At 37.8% G+C, this 14,792-nt stretch overlaps 1 protein-coding gene across 1 annotated transcript in view; it reads left to right on the top strand.

The window, feature by feature from the left end:
- phf14 (PHD finger protein 14) overlaps nucleotides 1-14,792 on the top strand; it is a 222,761-nt gene that overhangs the window by 174,853 nt on the left and 33,116 nt on the right. The window lies entirely within an intron of this gene.

The following is a 14,792-nucleotide window of genomic DNA, read 5'->3' on the forward strand; positions in this document are numbered from 1 at the left end:
CAACGGTGCTCCCTTGTGTTTTTACCAATACCTCAAAAACTAAAGAAACGATTGGGAAAGACTAATTGCTTTTAAGGTTATCGGAAAAGAAAAACCCAAGTAATAGATGAACATCAGTGCAAAAAAATGGTTACGGATTGGGCAGGACTCTGCCTGGTGATTGAGGATAGGTTGGGCAGGGGCGCTACCTGGGGATTGGGTGCAGAGTAGTAGTTAATACTTGTCGATTAGATGCAAGTTGAGCAAGGGCACTGCTTGGCATGTTAGGTGCTAGTTTTGGGAAAGTACTGATTGGGGTCAGGAAAACCAGACACTCTGGTTTGAGCATAGGTCAAGCAGGTATTGCCTAGTGATCTGGAAGGGGCTTGGAGTCTGGGTACAGATGGTAGTGTCTGTCTGATATGCTATGTTCACTGTAAAAAAAAAATTGATTTTGTTTAAAATGACTAGTTTTCTTAATGGCTTTGAAACTGGTAATTTTGTGTGTACATTTTCAAAAATTTTCCAAATGGGGAAGCGCTGCTCCCCCCAATCCCTCTGAAAGGGGCGCTAAACCCCCTTGACCCTGCTGTACACCTCATACAAGTGTTCAGCTCTTTTCCTCTTTCTTTATCCTCACTCACATGCCTGAGTCTTGTTGCACAAAGCTATGCTGGTATTAAATTTTCCATCCATTTGAAAAGAAACCACATTACAAGTGTGAACTTCTTTCAGATATTTAGGAAGCTTAGCAAGTGTACTACTGCACAAATAGAACCGAAACATTTAGTTGTTAACATAGGTAGTGAATGGGTGAGGCCCCACTATGAACTTATTTAAAATGTTTTATTGATGTGCAAATTATTGATAGTCTTTGTTTGAAAAGATAATCAGAAAACAAAGGATAAAATCAATTTACTGATTAGATACAAAACATGAGAGTCTTTGATGGGAACCTTGTAGGCTTTGAACACTTCACAACCATTACATGGAACTGCACTTCACGTATGTATTCAAATGTCTAATACTTATATAGTACATACCTTAAGATTGTAAACAAGCATGATATTAAAATCAACATTTGTTTCTCAATTGTTCATGTTGACTTCTCTAAAAGAGGACCATATTTTTTTCAGTTACCAAGGATTTTTATAAGATGAACTAATTTCTTTATCTGTAATCATTTTACTTTAAAGCCGACCACTAGAGATAGTGAACACTGCGTCCATTTTTTTTCTCTTAATCCATGATTGATTTTGTGATTAGAAAGCAGAATTTTATAATATACTGATCAGGCTTTAATCTAAAACCTGTATCCATTTTGATTTAAAGATAGATTAATGTCAATTGATAGTTTGCTTAATCATCAAGATAAGACGCGAGGAATAATCGGAGTTGAAGTCAGAAAGGGCCACCATATTCAAGGATGAAAAAAGATTCAGCAGGTAGGCACAGGTAAGGGCAGGTTTTTTAGATATATATTTTGTTCATCTAGTCATAGTCAGTGGGAATGGCAGCCAAGACAAGGGAATGCTCCTTTTGCAAAATGTGAGTCGTCAGGGAAGCCAGCAGTATCCTGACAAACAGATAAAAGGTTCTGTGGAAGAAATCGAGTATTCCATATGTTATGTTGCCTCCCTGGTGCCAGAGTCTGAAATATCTCAGATCGAGTTCATGGCATTATGAGAAGGGAGGGTGAGCATCCAGATGTCATGGTCCATGTAGGAGCCAATGACGTGGTTAGGAAGGATGAGGAAGTCCTGCAAGGAGATTTCAGGGAGTTAAGTTTGAGGTTGAAGGACAGGACCTCCAGGGTAGTGATCTCACGGTTGTTGCCCGTGCCATCTGCTGGTGAGGTTAGAAATAGGAGGTTAATGCAGCTTAACACATGGCTAGAGACGTGGTGTAGGAGGGAGGGCTTCACATTCTAGATCTTTGGGCTCTCTTCCACGGAAGGTGGGACCTGTCCAACAGGATGGTTTGCATCTGAACTGGAAGGGGACTAATATCCTTGTGGGAAGGTTTCCTAGTGCTGCTCCGGTGGGTTTAAACTCGATTTGTAGAGGGAGGGGAACCAGAGTGCCAAAGCAGATGGAGGAGTGGAGGAGGGCAAAGATGACGCATGCACCACATTATAATTAATGAGCAAAGATGGGCAGATCTCTGTCATGATTGTATGACCAATACTATTAATGTAAGGTATAGATTAATTCATTAGAATTTTTAACATCATTTATACCTTATACCACAAAAATTAAGTAGAATGAAATCAGATCTATCAGATTGATGTTTTGGGTATGGTGAGGAGTTGGGAACTTTCTTGCATTCAACTTGGTCATGTCTGAAGGTAAGACCTTTTTGGATGGACTTAGGGAATTTTTTTCGAACAGGCTACAGGCTTTTGTATCTCCACAAAACCTAGACGTACTTTTATTGGAAGATATAGAAAGAACAAGACCAAAGTTAAAATGTGCAAAAATACCTGCTGGGAATTTTATTTTGGGTTTAAGTTTACCATGGGTCTTAACTTCATCCTGGCAGTCATGCACAATAACACCACCATAAACCTGGTCATTTCATGGCATGTACATCTTGTTTGTACAGTTTTAACACCTTTACATTCCACTGTTCTGTTGCCTATCACGTCAAAATTCATGGAGGTTTCGTCCATGTTTTCAATATTTACCAATGTAAACTGGTGTTTCTGCCAGTTTTATATCAAACTGGTGAAAACTTACAACTTTATGATCAAGATCTTTTGGTAGTTTCTGAGCAATTTTTGTTTTTTGTTGTAATAACCAGATTTTTCCTGTTCATGAAACGGTGGCACCAGTTTACTGTAGCCTCAGAATCATCACTGAGTTCTGGGTGCGACTTGGCCCACTTCAATACAAATGCACTTGCAGTACAACTCTGATTATCTGAAATCAGATTCACCAAAATCCTCAGTTATCAAACTTTTCAAAGAAATTTCAGATAAATGAGGATATCTGAAACAATTTATAAATCCTCATTTATCCAAATTTTTTTTCAGAGCCGAACGGGCTCTCGGTGGCAACAACTGTTTCACCTCTCTTGTCAACCACGGTTCCCTTATCCTACCATCCTACAAAACCTGTCCAAAACCCCACAGAAGTGGTCCCTAAATATCCTCCACATGACTTCTGTGCTTTTTTCCATGAGAAAATCTGTTCTCTCATCAATTAAGATGGATGTAGCAAAGAGTGCGAAGCTGGTGGATAAAGTACAAGATAAGTTTAAGAAGATTGAAGAAGATTTTCATGATTGTAAGGATGATGTGGAACAATGTAAATAAAAGTTGGGTCAGATGGAGGATTCATTTTCTGGATGGGAAATTCAGAAGAATGATTTATTGAAGAAAATTGATGCTTTGGAGAATCAAAGTCAGAGAAATAATGTTAAGATTGTTGGTCTTCTGGAAGATTTCGAGGGTTCGGATCCAGTTCAATTTTTTAAAAGTGGATCCCTGAAGTTTTGGGGTAAGAATTTTTCCCGAATGGTTTGGAATTGGAGAGATCCCTGACGAACAGATAGGAAGGAAACCTCTTCCAGGTCATGCGCCATGCTTTACCCTGATTAGATGTTTATGTTATTGAGATTGAGAATTTATTTTAAGAGTTGCAGTTCAAAATGCAAGAAGTAATCAAGGCCCCCTGGTAGTTAAGAATAATAGGGTTTTCTTCTATACTGATTTGAGTCAAGTTGTCACCAGACATTGTAGAGTTTAATTTTGCCAAATCTGTTTTGTGGAAGAAAGCATATAAATTTGCTTTTCGATATCCTGCTATTCTTACAGTTTTTTATGGAGACTTTAAATCTCAGTTTTTTTAGAGATGATGTTGAAGCTCTTACATTTGCTCATTCCTTACCTGATAATAAACAGATGAAAAGCCAGGAAAGTTTTTTTCAACAGTCTGCACCACCCAGAAGGAGAAGAAGATTGGTATGCAAGAGAAGGGATCTCAACAGTTGGTTGAAATTGACATCAATGATGACCAAGTTAATAGAGACTTGGAAGAAGCATATCATACTTGAAATGATTTGTTGATTTTTTTTGTTCTGTTCGGGGGGGCGGTGGTTTTGCTCCTGCTCTTTGCGAAGTCGTTGGCCACTTTGTGGCATTGGTCACCCCCGTACAATTGAGGAGGGTAATACTGTAGTACAATATATTTTTCATTTTTTGGAGGGGGGTGTTCTTTTTGTATGGGTTTTTTTTCTTGAGGAGATTTCCTTTTCTTTGTGTAGTTGCCATCATGTGTGGTAAGGTGGTTTTTGAAATAAATCAAAATGATGGCTAATTTAAATTTTGCTGCATTTAATGTTAAAGGGCTCAATAATCTGATGAAGAGAAAAAGAGTATTGGCATATATTAAAAAGTTGAAGGTTGATGTTGCTTTTTTGCAAGAAAAACATTTAATTGAGGAGGAACATCAAAAATTGAAAAAAGATTGGTTTGGACAAGTTATAGCTTCTTCACTTAACTTGAAAACAAGAGGAATGGCTGTTTTGATTAATAAAAAGTTATCTTTTAAACTGGAATCAGTTATTGAATCAGTTGGTAGACTTGTGATTTGTTAATTGTAATTTTTTTTCTGAGTCTTGGACTTTCATGAATATTTATGCTCCTAATACAGAGAATGAGAAATTTATGTTGGATTCTTTTCTTAATTTAAATCAAGCATATGAAAAAATTATGGTAGGAGGTGATTTTAATTGTTGTTTGGATTCATTATTAGATAAATCTCCAAAAACTGTAGTTAGGACTAAAATACCTGATGGTGTTAATGAAAGATATAAATTTAATTAATATATGGAGAAAGTTAAATCGTAAAGAGAAAGATTTTTCATTTTATTCATTTTGACATGATTCTTATTCTAGAATAGATTTATTTTTGGTATCAGCCCAATTGCAAGGTCGTGTATTAGCAGCTGAAGTTTTGTCTGATCATTCTTTGTTATTAAAAACATGTACTGGTTCAAAGAGAATTGATACTACATATAGATGGAGATTTAATTATTTGTTGTTGAAAAATGTAGAATTTTGTAATTTTATAAGAGATCAGATACAGTTATTTTTGAAAATAAATATGGATTCAGTTAATAGTAATTTTTTTTATGGGATGCTTTAAAAGCATATTTGAGGAGAAAAAATATTAGTTTTACTTCTAAAATTAAGAAACAACATGTAGCTGAAGTTAGAGAAGGAGATAGAGATTTTGGAAAAAGATTTACAGCAGAATTCAATGGAGGTTAAGAAAATACATTGATTAATATGAAATTATGATATAATTCATTAATTCATTGCAATCTTATAAGTTTGACAAGTTATTACAGAGAACTAAACAAAGATATTATGAATTAGGGGAAAGAGCTCATAAGGTTTTAGCTTGGCAATTAAAAATGGAACAAGTTTCAAGAACAATAAATGCTATTAAGAAAGATTCAATGATTATAGATAAACCTCAGGAGATTAATGATGTGTTTAGGGAATTTTATGAAAAATTGTATTTATCTGAAGTAGAGGAAGATGAGGCTAAAATTGAATTTTTTTAATCTGATCTTAATTTACCCTTTTTGAGTAGTATGCATGTTAAGGATCTGAATGCTTCTTTTACTACTAAAGAAGTAATAGATGCACTTCAATCTATGCCAAATGGGAAATCTCCAGCTGATGATAGCTTTACTTCTGAATTTTATTTTAAAAATTTCAAGATTTATTAATTCCATTATTGATATAAGTATTGAAACAGGCAACGGAGGATCATTCTTTTCCGGATTCTTTTTCTCAAGAAATTAATACAGTTATTCTTTAAAAAGATTGGGATCCATTGGAAGCTGGGTCTTATAGACCAATTTTTTAGTGAATGTTGATTATAAGGTTGTAACGAAGGTTCTAACTAATAGATTGGTCAAATATTTACCAGATTTAATTCATTTAGATCAGGCTGGGTTTATTCAAAATCGTTATTCGGCAGATAACATTGTGAAGTTGATTTGTTTGGTTAATATTTCTCGGGAGGTATTCAACCTACCAATGGTTATTTCATTGGATGCAGAAAATGCCTTTGATAGAGTGGAGTGGAGTTTTCTATTTAAAGTTTTGGAAAAATTTATATTTGGCCCAGAATTTAATGGTTGGATTAAGGCTTTATATAAAAATCCTATTGCTAGAGTTGTGACAAATGGACAGTTATATTTAATTTTTTATGTTAAGTAGATCAACTAGACAGGGCTGCCCTTTGTTGCCAGCTCTTTTTGCATTAGTTATTGAACCTTTGGCTCAGATAATTAGGCAGGATGGTATCATTAAAGGTATTAAGGTGAAATATGATGAATTTAAAATTAATTTATTTGCAGATGATATTTTGATATACTTAACAGAACCTCAATACTCTGAAGTGTTTACATGATAGATTGGAACAGTATGGTGAAATATCAGTTTATAAATTAATTGGGGAATAAAATGATATTATGCCATTAGCGGAAATGGATTATTCTTTTTGTAAACATATTGTGAAATTTAAATTGTCAGATCAGATCAAGAATTTAGGTGTTAAGGTAAATAGTAATTATAGTAATTTATATGAATTAATTTATTTTTAATTACTTTCTAAAATTAAAAATGACTTGAATCGATGGAAAGATTTACCGATTACATTAATGGGAAGAGTTAATTGCATTAAAATGAATATCTTTCCTAGGATTCATATTTATTTCAATCTATTCCTTGTAAGATTCCATAATTTTTGTTTTAAGGATTTAAATGCTTTGGTGTGGAAATTTTTATGGAAGGATAAAATAGCAAGGGTATCTTTACAAAAATTAACCTGGAAATATGAACTAGGAGGTTTACAACTTATGAATTTTCAAAATTATTATGATGCCGCACAGTTGAAATTTATTCATAGAATATTTGATTTGGAAATTTTTTGATATAGGCTAATATTGCATTATCTCAAATTGGGGAGAAAAGGATGGATCAGTTTATTTATAGGTGGAATCCTAAGTGGTTGAGTGTTATAATTTACCTGTTTTGAAACATTTAATGGAATTATGGTATAAAAAAAATGAAGTTATAGGTTTCCAAGGGAAGATTTCAGGTAAAACTTTGTATCAAAATAAGCTTTTTCACTTCGCACTTAATAATCAATTTTTGACGTTGTGGGATCAAAAGGGTATTAAATTTGTACAAGATCATTATGAAGCAGGATATTTTATTTCATTTCAAAAAATGAAAGAGAAATATGATACATCTTCAAATACTCTTTTTTCCTTATTTTCAAATTAAAGCTTTGTTATTGGATAATTTTGGATATACTTTATGGTTACCTAGATGATCTAAGTTTAAAATATTACTTACTTTATGTAGGGATAGTATGACTAAAATTATAAATGTAAGGTATCGGTTAGTTCATTATAATTTTATTTATCATTATATTTAACCCCAGAAAAATAAAGGAAATATAATTTAATTCTTTCAGATTTATGTTTTAGGTTTCATAAGGAAGTAGGTTTTTTTTTTATATTCTACCTGGTCATGTAAATCAGTAAACCCTTTTTGGAATAGACTTAAGGAACTTTTAGAACTTATTTTGAAAGTGAAATTTTCATTAGATCCTTTAGTATTTTTGTTGGGTAATATTAAAAGGTGGAGTTTAGAATTAAGATTAAGTAGATTGGCATTAGCTATAGCTAGAAAATGTTTGGCAATTACTTGAAAAAATTAGACTGATTTGAGTATTCAGAGATGACATACGGAATTGAGGTCTTGTATTCCATTGCGTGATAATTATTCTTTTCTATCACAAAACTGAAGCCCTTATTTCGATTATATGAGTTTGAGTTTTTGAACCTCCCAGCTGCAGAGTAGTGGTGTTACTCCAATCCATGGTAATGAATTAATGAATGTTGTTGTTATAGTCAATCTCCTCCTCTTTCTTTCTTTTTTCCTTTTCTTGGGATAGGTTTGTGAGGGTGGGTGGGGTGGGGGGTTGTAGAGGGTTAGTTTAAAAAATATATCCTTTATTGTGACAGAATATAGATATGTTTTTGGGAAATAAATTGGGGCAGGTTTTAGTGTAAGTCACATACAAATACTTTAAAAAAAGACCTTATTTAAAATACTGGAGCTCTGCTAATGCTAGACATATTGGCTCTAGATTCTTTGCAGAAGCTTTGGAGAGTGCCCAAGAGACTTCACTAATGGATTGTTTTTTACAAAAAGGCAACAGATGAAAGAACTTGTTGGAGCTGCATTCTGTCTGGAGTGGAACTTGCTGCTCTAGGCGGGTCATATGGTTTTGCAGTCAGAGAGAGTCAAACGGGCTTTTCTCTCAGTGTAAGAGAGAGAAAGATCAGTTCTACAGTTTTACAGTCAGCAGTAGCCACAGGAACTGGAACAGGACAAACTGGCAAGTTTGTGGAAAACCCCATTTGGAAGATGGGTAGTGAGTGCTTGATTCAGCCTGATCAAAGCCCTTGTGGTTCATGCAAGAGGAGAGGACTGGCTGTCTAATGTTTCACTTGAAATAAGAGAAACAAGAGTTTGTGGTGACTTGAAAGAAAGAGGTTATTATCTGGAGAACCCTGAGGGGGAAGGTTTCCTCGGCAAGACACTGAAGTGGCTGATTAAAATGGAATCAGTTGTGGGTGTCTGTCGTACAACAAATCTCTCTCGGAAAACTGACAAGAACCTTCCTGAGCGGTAATCAAGCACCAAAGCCAGGTGAAATTCATAAATGTGAAATTCTGTGCACAGTATAAGAATTGCCTGCAACCAGGGAACTTGGAGGAATGAGAAGTGAGATTGGACTGTGAATCAAATAGCTTTTCTGAACATATACACACATTACATACATGTGCACTTAGAATTAGAAGGGGGTTAAGTTAGGTTAGTTAAGTCAATGGAGATAAGTTAAATTGTGATTCTGTTTTCATGTTTAAAGATAATTAAAAGCAACTTTTGTTTAAATAGCCATTTGTCTTTGTGAATATCTATTGCTGCTAGGTTTTGGGGTCCTCTGGGCTCATAATATTTTATGCGGGGAGAGAGGTCCCAGGTTCAAATCCCGGAAGAGCTGGTCTTTTATCACAATGCCACTCCCTAACACTAATCTCCTCTCCCTTACAACGTCTGACAGTGACTATCTTGAATGCATTCAGTAATTGAGCATTCACACCCTCCTTCTGTAGAGTTCCAGATTCAGTATCCTTTGATACATACCTTTCATCTTATTAATGAATGATCAAGCCTTATTTTGAAAGACCAATAGCCACCCCACATCTATCCTGTCAGGTATTCCCTAGTTAACTACTTGCTGTCAGCCAGATCAACTCTGCCTTTTACCTTTGCTGTATAATTGCAGCTCAAACTGGCAGACCTAGTGTCAAATCAGTGATGTGGTGGGAATGATTCCTTGCCAGATTGTTGCTGGACGCAGCCACACTTTGTGATTGCCCTTGACCCTCTTCATAAGTGACCCACAGCAACAGAGAGCAGGCAGTGGACTGCCGGGAGAGAGCGGGGCAGCAGTATTATTATTTGAAAGATTTTTCCTGTTGGGCTTCTTACATGTTTTGTCCAGGTTTTAAATGCTTGCTGGTGAATACACTAAAAAAAATACGTATTGTATTAACACATCCTTTCCCATTATGGTGCTGGAATCCCAGATCACCCCTTTTACACAAACAGTGTTCCGGCACTGTTACAACCTTTGCTGCTGGAAAAAAGCTAGAACTGGAATCACCCACCCTCCCCATTCCGTGTCAGTGCTTTTTACACAGCTGGCATAGCGTGAAGAAAAACTGCAAGTATCCCAGAACAAAGTGGCTGTGTTAAAAGCGGCTATAAGAAGGCGAACAATGATCATTGGCGCAAGACCTGGTGGATGCTTTACTACTGACCTGGAAAAAAAAAGTGGAAAGCAAAAAAATATAACCTTAACCTCCAGGAGCACAAAAACGCAGAGGGCACTTGGTGGAAACAAACAGTCCTGGAAGTCAAGGTCAGAAGTCAACGAGATTCTTGGTAATTTTTTGTGCAACAAATGTCATATCCTTTAAACAGTTATCCTGAAAATTTAGTCTGTAACCTGCATTTGTAAGGTTGCCTGTAGGATGGTTAAATGTTTCAAAACAAATTGGTACTCACAACTTCAGAATTACTGGCATTGCATTTACTTACTTTGCTTCCATCTGTTTGATTTGGACTGAAATAATCACAGCCATGCAAATAAAAATTTCTAATACATTGCCTATCAGATAATTGGACTAATTTTTGGTCACCCAGATATAATCCAAGTTCATGCCTGAGCATCTTCTGAGAACTAGTTGTAACTTGTGTGGGGGCAGAATCAAAACCTGACAGTTGGGATAGTGAAGGAGAGACAAATTTTCAGTTAAAAAAAACCTGCAATGCAGAAATAAACCCTGGCTGCAGAAAAGGAACAAGGGTGGTTAGCGCTGCTTACATTATTAATGCAATCAGCCTTAAAAAATAAAGGGGAGAAATTAAGGATACTGATAAACGGTATTTTGGCTTCAAAAGACATTTCGCTTTCATTTCCAGTGGCTGTCTGTCTATATGTGTGGTCACCTTGTGTCATGGCAAAAATCTTTGGTAAATTGGTGTAGAATCTGAAGCATTCTGCCACAGAGTGGTGTTGTTTTGCAGAAAAATTAACTGGGCCAGGTCAAGCTACACTACCACATATCTACTCTCCAACATTCAGTGGATCTTTGATATCCGTACATTCCAGCATAAATGTTAGTACTGTGCTTAGGGTCCATAGCAGCTTCATTGTAATTAATTGAAGGGCTAGATGCATTTCATATTTGATCCCCAGTTTAGTCAAGTTATTGTCACCTGATTGTAGAAGTACAACCCGACAAAACAGAATTCTCTGGTCCTCGGTTTAAAACATGCTGACGTACCAGACATAACACACATACATAATACATAAGCAGGACAAGTATTCATCTATATAAATCAATAAATAAATCTTGCTTCATAAATATGAGAGACTCAGATGATTAGTGTGAGTAGTTCCTTTGGTTCTTCAGCATTTTCATTGCCCGTGAGAAGAAGCTGTTCCTCAGCTTGGTGGTGCTGGCTCTGATACTCCTGTATCTATTCCCCAACAGGAATAGCTGAAAGATGCTGTGTGATTTTGTACACCCTCTCCAGACTATGATACCAGTGCATCATGTCGATTGTTGGTGGTGGTGGTGGGGGGGGGTGGGGGGGAGGGGAGGTGGAGGGAGACTCTTATGCCGCTCTTATGGTCCCGTGGATTGACCTCTGACCCATTTTCTGCCACAACCATACCACATTGGGATGTAGCCAGCGAGGATGCTTCCCAGTAGAAGGATGGCATAATTGTGGCTGGTCCCCTTACCCACTTCAGTCTTGTCAGGAAGTGCAGTTGCTTAGTGAACTCCATGGATCTTGGTTCTCTCCACAATAGAGTTGATGATGTGTAATGGAGGGTGGTTGTTCCTGATCCTTCTGAAGTCCAGAATCATCTCTTTTGTCCATGCGGAGACTCAGATTGTTATTTTAGCACCATTTAGCACCACCTCTTCTCTGCATTGTGACTCATCATTGTTGCTGATGAGGCCGACCACTGTTGTGTCATCTGCAAACTTAATTAAGTTGTTGGAGCTGGAGCTGGAGATGCAGTCGTGGGTCAGTGGTGTGAACAGGAGTGGACTGAGCACACATCTCTGAAGTTTCCCTGTACTCAGCATGATGGTCCTCAACGTTCAGGTACTGACCCAGACAGACTGTGGTATTTCCATTAGGAAGTCCAGAATCCAGAATACAGCAAGTTTGGATGGCATACAAGCAAGCAGTCCTTTTAATCTTTAAATTAGCTTTTGTGGTTGAACATTTTTAAATGTATTTTTTTTAATCCTTTCAAATTCAAAAAGCCTCTCAAAGTTCCAGAGACCTATTGAATAGGCAATGCAACAAGTTAACAACAGTTTTAGGTTTAAAATGGGAACCAACGACGTGAGACAAAGTAGATCACGCATGTACCATAATTAGCAGGACCACTAATTTATTCAAATATATTTTTGCCACACAGGATTCAGTGGAAAGGGCTAAGAAACATAGTTCTCTGCTTGGAGCATCGGGGTGTGGAGGAAGGGAGAGAGTGTGGGAAAGAGTCAGAGGGAGAGGGTTAACAGAAATTGGAGAAGTCAGTATTGAAGCCATCTGGTTGGAGATTGCTGAGATGAAATGTAAGTCCTCCAATATGAATTTGGCAGAGAACGAGGACATTAATAAAAATATTAGTGTGGTAACGGAGTGTGGAATTAAAGTGGATGGCTACTGGGAGTTCTTTGCCATTGCAACAGACAGAGCGAAGGTGTTCAATGAAGCAATTTCTTGGTCTACATCCAGTCTCCCTGATGTTGAGGACACCAATCCGGAGCGCCAGATGCAATAAATCATCCCTACAAGTTCACAGAAGTGTTGCTTGATGTTTGGGCCCCAGAAGAGTGATGAAGAAGGAGGTGCAAATGGTAGTGCGGCACTTCTTGTGTTCACAGCGGTAGTTTCCAAGAGGGTGACTGGTGGGAAGGGTTGATTCGATGAGGTAGTTGCAGAGTGAGCAATCCCTATGGAAATGTGAGAGGGGAGGGGAAAATGTCTAGTAGTAGGATCCCATTGTAGGTGGTAGAAATTGTGGAGAATAAAATGTTGGATACAGAAGCAGATGGGATGGACAAGGAGAACCCTGTCCTTTTTGCGACTGGGGGGGAGGGGGTGGAGGGGAGAGCTGGGTAAGATGTATAGGAAATAGAAAAGATGCTAGTGAGGGTTGAGTTAAAGGCAGTAGAATTTTTTTTTTAAGAAGGACATCTAGGATATCCTGGAATAGACGATCTCGTCCTGGGAGTAGATGTGGCGGAATCAGAGAAATTGAGAGAATAGAGTAGAATTCTTACAGGATTCAATTTATACCCAATTCACCTACTCCCCCAGTACGTTTAGAACAGTAGGAGGAAACCAGAGCCCCTATAGGAAACCAACACAGACACAGGGAGAACGTACAAACTCTTGATAGACAGCATGGGATTCGAACCCCGGTCCTGATCACTGGCACTGTAAAAGCGTTGCTCTAACCACTATGCCAACCGTGTGTGCAAACTACTTAGTGCAGGATTCGAACCCTGCCTTGATGGCTGGCTCTGTAAAGGCGTTGCACTAACCACTACGCCAACCACGATAAAAAGATTTCTGTGGTTAGTTTTTTCTTCTGAAATGAAAGCAGACAGATCAAGAAAGAGGAGAGAGTAACCAGTGGACCAAGTGAATTTAAGGATACAGTAAAATTTGGCAGCAAAGTGGATAAAAATGGATAATCTCATCATGGTTGCAGGAGGCAGCACTAATGTAGTCATCATTGTAATGGAGAAGGAGTTGAGGAGCCTTGCTTGTTTAGGCTTCCACCATGCAAAGCCAATTAAAAGATGGCATAGCTGGGACCCATATTTGTACCCATAGCTACACCTTTGATTTGGAGAAAGTGGGTGAGCCAGAGGAGAAGTTATTGAAGGTGTTACATACACAACAACAGCGATAAAAATTAGCCCCGATGGGGTTATACTTAAAATACCTAGTCTTTGCCCCTGGCTTCTCCAGGGCTTCTGTGTTGAATATGATGTTCAAACCCTGCTGCTAGTTTCACAGTCACTTCAAATCCTACAGGCAGGACTTTAAATCTGTTCTCTTAAAGGGTCAGTCCCACTCAAATAAAATGAACAGGAAAATGGGAGAATGTCACAAACGTAAGAATAAGGCCTGCCAGATGGAGGAGGTGGTGGTGGAAGAAGACAGGTTAGGTCTGTTATCCAGAAAGAAGCAGAGAACCTTGAGACCTTTATGGGTGATGGAAATATATCAGGACTGGATGTCTATGGTGAGAATTAGGTGATCCATGTCAGAGAGCTGAAAGTTGTCAAAGTGATGGAGAGTATGTGTGGTAGGTGGGAAGAGATGAGATCAGGGGGAACAAAATGGAGTGGAGGTATGATGATACCAATCAAGTAGTGTGGGAGCACACGGAAAAATGGGTCTACCAGGACAGGTGGGTTTGTGGATCTTAGGTATGAGGTAGAACCAGGCAGTGCAGTATTGGGAAACAATGAGGTTTGACATTGTGTTGAAGGAGGATTACTGGAAGTGACAAGGTCAATGATGGTGGAGAAGATATGGCCTGATGTTTCTTGGTTGGGTCCTGTTCTCTCATCCATTTTTCTCTCTTTCTTCAGTTCCCCACCCCCTCCCATCCTTCTCCTCACCCCTAGTCACTTCTCAGCTTCCCTTTATTCTATCATTCCTCCTACTACCTCTTACCTGTTAGCTGTGCTCCTCACCCCATTCCACCTTTATATTGCCGGTGTCTGCCTGATCCTTGGCAGTTCTGTAGAAAGGCTGAGTCTTGCAATGTTGCTTTGTGAAACACAAAAATCTACAGATGCTGTGACTGCAGTAAAATCATACTAAAATGCTGGAGGAACTCAGCAAGTCTTTCAGTGTCCATAAGAGTCCAAGATAGTGAATTTTGCTGACATTTTGGTCTTGAACTCTTCTTCAAGGAATAAGCAGAATGAGCCAAGAGCAGGAAATCTCAGAATTCTGTTGGTCTGGATTCCTCCCCCACCGAGCATTGTCTGAATTCTGAGATTTCCTGCTCTTGGCTCATTCTGCTTATTCCTTGAAGGAGGGCTCAGTCCAAAATAGTCAGCAATATCTCTTTTACTCCTATGGTTGAAGAAAG

This window comes from Narcine bancroftii, chromosome 1, assembly GCF_036971445.1.
Source record: "Narcine bancroftii isolate sNarBan1 chromosome 1, sNarBan1.hap1, whole genome shotgun sequence".
In the NCBI taxonomy this organism is placed as follows: domain Eukaryota; kingdom Metazoa; phylum Chordata; class Chondrichthyes; order Torpediniformes; family Narcinidae; genus Narcine; species Narcine bancroftii.